Here is a 7,149-nt window from a genome sequence, read left to right on the forward strand (position 1 = left end):
AGGAAATCTTTACAAACGACACGACTTACCGTTGATCCTTTTGGAAGTACTTACCCAGATAGCACGCATAGTCCTATGAATATTCTTCTGGAGTGCAAATATTCTTAATTTCAGAATATTCCAATTGAATATTCTATAAATATATACAGATTATTACAAATAGAAATCGTATATTCATAACAAAGAAGGACGTTCTCAGAATATTTGTCGAGAATATCTTTGGAATATTCGTTGAGAATAATTTTTCAATATTCATCGAGTTTACGTATTGCACATTGTTTACTGTGCAATACATTTATCTTACGCAAAAGGCAGTGAAACCTGTGATAATACCATGTATAACCGACACGCTATGTTCGATAGATTATTCTACTCACATTCGAAAAAGATTTATAGTAGTGCCAGTCGAATATTCGACGAACATAAGATAAATATGTAAGAATGACCTATGGAATATTACAAATATGCTTGAAGAATATTCTTAAAATATTCATAGGAGTGTCTTGTGCTATCTGGGTAACTGCCATCGACTCCCTGGTGAAAATAGAATTTGGAGCGTAAATCGAACGTAAGGGGAGAATGACAGAAGCGTAAACGAAATGTGTAGGAAGCGTAATTTGGAATAGCGAAGCGTAAAAGAAACTTCGAACGCTCTTTTTACGCTTGGCTGTTCCAAATTACACTTCCTACACATTTTGTTTACGCTTCTGTCATTTTCCCCTTACGTTCGATTTACGCTCCAAATTCTATTTTCACCAGGCCTGAACTTTCATCTTCCGGCCCACTTGACACTCGGATTCTCTCTTTCACATCGTAATTTTCCTTCTTATTTAGCAGAGTCTCTACTTCCTCTCTGCTCGCTATTCGTCTTTTTCCTTGTTTGTGAATGTGTCTTTGCGAGTGTCCGTAGTTGAACTCGAGTCGATGGGTTACATGAATTTCAACGTATTGTTCTTCCACTGAAGACGGGTGCCACAAAGAAAGAAGAGTCCGTGAGTTTGCCAAGGATCGTGCGGATCAACATCCCCTGTGGGAATTTAACGTTGATTTTCCGTAAAACAAAGGTTACGAGAACTAAAAGGCGTACGTACGAGCAATTCTGAAATACTTACGACGAATTACGTGAACGAGCGCCCGTTCTTTAACGAAAGACGGTCTCCTGTATTCGTGAACGCACATTTCAGCTCGTTCGCATTCTCGACGCTCGTACGTTTGTTGAGGGAAGCGATCGCTCGCTCGTTCGTGTTCGTTCGCGATCGCGACGAGCGTGTGAAGGCGCCAAACGCGCGATCATTCTCTTCAATCGATCGGTTAATTAACTCCAGCTTTGACGAGAAGTTTTCATGCATCGCAGCTTCTTTCCGTGCGATTCATTCGGTCGAAGTAGCAATCGAGACGGAAACAGGAGACACGCATTCCGAGGATACGTTTCTACAAGAAATTAACACAAATTAACAATGGATCAGTTTATTCGACCTTAACTGGCACTTGTTTAATTAATTAAAAATAAAAAAATATAACGTGCGACGTTTCGACCACGAGTTTGGGTCCTTATCGAGCACAACACAAGTTAAGTCCACGGGAATCTTTCATAATCGTCGATAATTATACAAAAAAGTGAGTCTCGAAGATCGCGCGAGTAATTAAAGGTTAGGTTCGAAGCAAGTAAATTAGACCCAAAATTATCAAAAACGAAATAACACGGAGAGTAAGAACACGAGTTTTGCGCGGGTCTTGTCAATAATATTCACTTATCCGCTCAATCGTGGCAGACGTTTCGACACATTAAGGCCGAGTCGTGAAAGGCTATTGTATACGACTTACGTTTCTCTCTGCCTTGCCCTACGTCTACGACTGAGACAGTCTTAAGCGTTTACGGATTGTTCTCTGCCATCAGCCTAAGATTCGCAGTCGTTTATTTCTCACTTCACAAACCACTTATTTCTCGCTATTGTCAATTCACTCACCGACAGCGGAGCCACGCACGAGCCGCCGGATCGCGATCGGGAGGGACGATACGTCGCAGCGTCGTGTGTCCGGCGTTTAATTCGCCCAGCGACGGCATCTCGCTCGCCGGCGGTCGCCGCGAGAAGGCACAGAATGTTCGGCGTACGTTTCGAGTCCACCGTAATCGGGTTTCTTTTCACTCGCGAGAAAGGAATACGACACGAAGTCGCGCACCGACGTCAACACGTCGCGGTTGCCGTCGCGTATGAGTTCGGCGCGCCGAGCCGCCGATTACCGAATGAGCCGCCGCACGCGGTTGGCCGCGAGCGCGTCGAGCCTCCCCCGGCCAGCCAATCGCGTTCGCTCCAAGCCGGCGCGACTACGATACTAAGCGCGCGCGCGCCGGGCGTGACGTCGCGACTGAAAAACTTGTTTGTCGCATTCCACGTCGCTTGACACGTGATCTCGCCGATTGTTTCTTGTTCGGCGTTCAACGTACGTGCCCGAGTGACGCAGCGGTCATTCGCTCGACGAGACTCGAGCGAGTGAGAAGTGTTCGCGCGCACGTACAGTCGAGCCGTCCACCGCTATTGTTTCGAAGCAAGTCGAGTCCGCTCAGCCAATCACTTTCGACGTCTCTTTAGTTACGGCGGCGCACAAGACGAAGTACGAGGCGCCGCGCATCGGGTATATTCTTTATACTTGAAAATATTTGTCCGCCGCCGAGGTCGGTTGTCGCGTTACTTCGTCGATTGTTTTTTTTGTTACTTTAGAAAGAGACAAACGTGAATTAAATGAAGATTATTAAAGTTACTTGAAGTATAGTTTTAACGTGTTATAAATCATTTATTTATTCCCGTTTCCGCCAGGATACAGAGTAGCTTTAATCTCGATTTAAATCACCTCTTACCTTTTTCCAATTCGTAAAACTAGAAAAAGGTGTGAAGAAAGTTAAACCGAGATTAAACTGCGCTGGTAGAAACGAGGCGTTAATGTGTCACAAGCTCATATGAGCCCGTAGATATTAGAATCTTAAAACATTACGCTGAGACGATCTCGTCGAAGTAAGAACGGAATGTAAACAAAAAAAATGCTTTTGCGTTTCGAAGCCGGAACGTACGGCGCTTGTTTTTGTGACGGCGCGGGACAAGGTCGTCGCCCGATCATTCGCTCGGCGACGCTCGAGCCGGCGGGTCGTGTCGCGAGTCGCTCCGTGTTGTCGGAGGCAAATCCTCTATTACGCGATGAGATTCAATTTACCGGTTCAACGCGTTAAGCAGTGATTTCAAGCGCCTCTCCGATAACACGCTAACGTTCCGGCGTACTTCTTCATCGAGCCTGGAATTTTCAACAAGGATTTAAACGTAGCGCCGGACAGGCTGCGCAACTAGTTGGCTTCGAAGGCGCCAGCCAGTCACGTTCGACCGTCGCTCGGACGCTCAGTAAACAGTTGGTAGCACTGGATACGCTACCGAAAGAGCAGGCAATACGCAAATCGCCGGAGTGACCGAGGTAAAACGCGATCGACAATTTATTAACAATATATCACTTGCACGAGGCTCGGGACGTATCGCGCGGTTTTGTACGTACGAGCAGTGCATGTCGAATCGAGTCCCGAAACCGGTGCGCGTCTCCGTCAACGGCTGAAGCGGCTCGCGTTGTGTCGCGTGACGTCACGGTGAAAGAATAGGCGTTCAACTGTTTCGGTCGAACATCTCCGTTGGAAAATCGCGTCGAGTGGCGTCGCGACGCGTTCGAGTGGTGAGTGCGGGTGCAATTGAGTCAATTCTCTAACGGTCTGTCGGTCGCGTGACGTATATTCGGTGTCGTAATTAGCTGCCGGAGCGCGTACTCGGCGGAACGCGCGCGATCGGGGGTGCGGGAGCGCCGCGGCGCCGCCACGAGCGCGACGACGATCGTGTTTTCTTGGGCACTGCGTATCTCGCGGGCGCTCGTATTCTATCTGAGAGTGTTCGGCTGACGGCAGAGAACAATCCGTAAACGCTTAAGACTGTCTCAGTCGTAGACGTAGGGCAGGGCAGAGAGAAACGTAAGTCGTGAAAGGCTATTGTATACGACTTACGTTTCTCTCTGCCGTGCCCTACGTCTACGACTGAGACAGTCTCACGCGTTTACGGATTGTTCTCTGCCATCCAGCATTCCGATTCGCGTTGATCTCGTAGCGCGCGACGTGATACCAGCAGATAGATTATTTAAGCGCGAGATAGCACCCGCTCGAAGTTAGCAGCGCTTCTTGCCGGAGCATGTCCGCCATTTTAGCAATCGTAGTGTCGTCCGCGTAACGTCGTGGTAAGCTCGCGTCACTTATTCGTCGCGTCGCCGGGCGATTATCGTCGGGATTGCCGTACAAAGTGCCGCGGGATGTGTCTTACAATTGGAGATTGGCGCGCAACGAGCGATCGTCGTTCGCATTCCTCGCAAGTGGATATCGCAAGATGCGAGCGTCGTAAAAGAAAAAAAAGCGGCGTCGGGCGGCTCGTAGTTTTATGACTGTCTTGTGTTATTTTCGCTCCAGCGCGCGTGATCGTCATCGGGAGTGCCGTGCAAAGTATCGCGCGACTTTTGTGCTCCGATTAGTACGAAGATAATTGGTGATGTGAGTGATTAGTGAAGTGAGCGCGATTAGCGCGAGTGATCAGTGAATCTTGGACGAGCGGCAAGGAGCGCAACGCACAGGATCTGAGAGGAGGAGGCGGTCCAGGGGGCATCAGGCGCCGGCGGAGCAACCATGGGTGAGTCTCGTTTGATTTTTACGAAATATTCGTGGTTCATTGCCGCGATGCGACGCGGCTGGTGATGTCAAATGTGTCTGGTTATTTCCTCTGCTTTTATTTTACGAAGTCGATCAGTTTCTCCTCCCGCGAGGAGTCTATTAATTAGAAAATGGACTTAAATCGAAGAAAAAATAATGTGTTTACGTACTTAAACTGTGAATTCGGATTTCACTCACGTACGATTATTTTGAGGTATTCAATATGAAATATTTGTAACATCAGTGCAATATATTTTAAAGCACGACCTAAGGCGTTACATACTAGATATTTGAGAACTTTCGTATCTTCGTTAGTCAACTAAATGCTTTAAAAACTTTGTCGTACGACAAATGCAATATTAAATTATTTGTAGCAAAAAAAATTATCCGACACATTTATCAAATTATGTAACGACTTACGGCGTATAGACTAATTCTTGGAAATATCGTTTAAGCTTTTCGGATAAATATCTGCCGAAAAGATGCTTAGATTAAAGAATTATGCATATGCAATGACTATCTTTTGCAATATTACGTATTTTGGACGCTGTTTTAACTCGAGTGTATCTCTGTATTACGGATTAATGCAGTTTTGACTTCACTCTTGCGTATAAGTGTCGGTGAGTCTGATCTTCAAATAAACCATCCGGTCTTTGCACGATCAAGTAATACTTCACGTTTCTAAATTTCCTCTGCTTTTATTTTACGAAGTCGATCAGTTTTTCCTCCCGCGAGGAGTCTATTAATTAGAAAATGGACTTAAATCGAAGAAGAAATAATGTGTTTAAGTACGTACTTAAACTGTGAATTCGGATTTCACTCACGTACTAAGCCATTTCCAAATGCTGGTCTTTCTGAAGTTGGCATATCATTTCCAGCAGATCAAAAATAAAATGGAGTTCTTATCGCATGCAGTCGAGTTCTGTAGTTCTTGATACTTTTTAATAATAGTTCTGTTGATTTAAACGAAAAAACAGTCGATCGAAAAAATGATCTGCTCACTTCCCGTAACAGATCATTTTCTAGCAGATCAAAAATAAAATGGAGTTCTTATCACATGCAGTCGAGTTCTATAGTTCCTGATACTTTTTAATAATAGTTCTGGCGATTTTATAGAAAAAACAGCCGATAGAAGAAAAAGATGTATTTATCATAACACTAAGACGCTGACGGATTTTCGATAGTTCTACGAGTTCTAAACTATTTCTCGTGTAGTTCTGAACACATTTATTCATTTTTCAAAGAATTTTAGGCAGTGGCATGTCTCTGTTACTTTTTAATAATTCATAATCCCCGAAAAATTCACTTTTAAGCAGATAAGTGTGCTCTGCTGCTCGGAAAGTCGGGGTTCCGGTCCTTCTAAAATATTTTTCGTATAGTTCTGAACACATTTATTCATTTTCAAAGAATTTTAGGCAGTGGCATGTCTCTGTTACTTTTTATTCATACTCCCCGAAAAATTCATTTTTAAGCAGATAAGTCTGCTCTGCTGCTCGGAAAGTCGGGGTTCCGGTCCTTCTAAAATATTTTTCGTATAGTTCTGAACACATTTATTCATTTTTCAAAGAATTTTAGGCAGTCTCTGTTACTTTTTAATAATTCATAATCCCCGAAAAATTCACTTTTAAGCAGATAAGTGTGCTCTGCTGCTCGGAAAGTCGGGGTTCCGGTCCTTCTAAAATATTTTTCGTATAGTTTTGAATATATTGATTCATTTTCAAAAGAGTTTTAGACAGTGGCAAGTCTCCGTTACTTTGTACTTTGTACTGTTACTGCTTAGAAATGGATTTTTCGAAGATTATGAATTTATTAAAAGTAACGGAGACTTGCCCCTGCCTAGAACTCTTCGGAAAATGAATATATATATTCAGAGCTATACGAAAAATATTTTAGAAGAACCGGAACTATGACTTTCCGACCAACAGAGCACACTTATCTGCTTAGAAAGGTGTTCTTCGGGGATTACGATTTATTAAAGAGTAACAGAGACTTGCCACTGCCTAAAATTCTTTGAAAAATGAATAAATGTGTTCAGAACTACAAGAGAAATAGTTTAGAACTCGTAGAACTATCGAAAATCCGTCAGCGTCTTAGTGTTATGATAAATACATCTTTTTTTTCTATCGGCTGTTTTTTCTATAAAATCGCCAGAACTATTATTAAAAAGTATCAGGAACTATAGAACTCGACTGCATGCGATAAGAACTCCATTTAATTTTTGATCTGCTGGGAAATGATATGCCAACTTCACAGGCATATCAGAAATTTCGGAATGCCTGTGAAGTTGGCATATCATTTCCCAGCAGATCAAAAATAAAATGGAGTTCTTATCGCATGCAGTCGAGTTCTATAGTTCCTGATACTTTTTAATAACAGTACTGTTGATTTTATAGAAAAAACAGCCGATAGAAAAAAAAAGATGTATTTAT

This window comes from Vollenhovia emeryi, unplaced genomic scaffold (assembly GCF_000949405.1).
Source record: "Vollenhovia emeryi isolate VEMERY1.0 unplaced genomic scaffold, V.emery_V1.0 DF939159.1, whole genome shotgun sequence".
Taxonomy (NCBI): Eukaryota; Metazoa; Arthropoda; class Insecta; order Hymenoptera; family Formicidae; genus Vollenhovia; species Vollenhovia emeryi.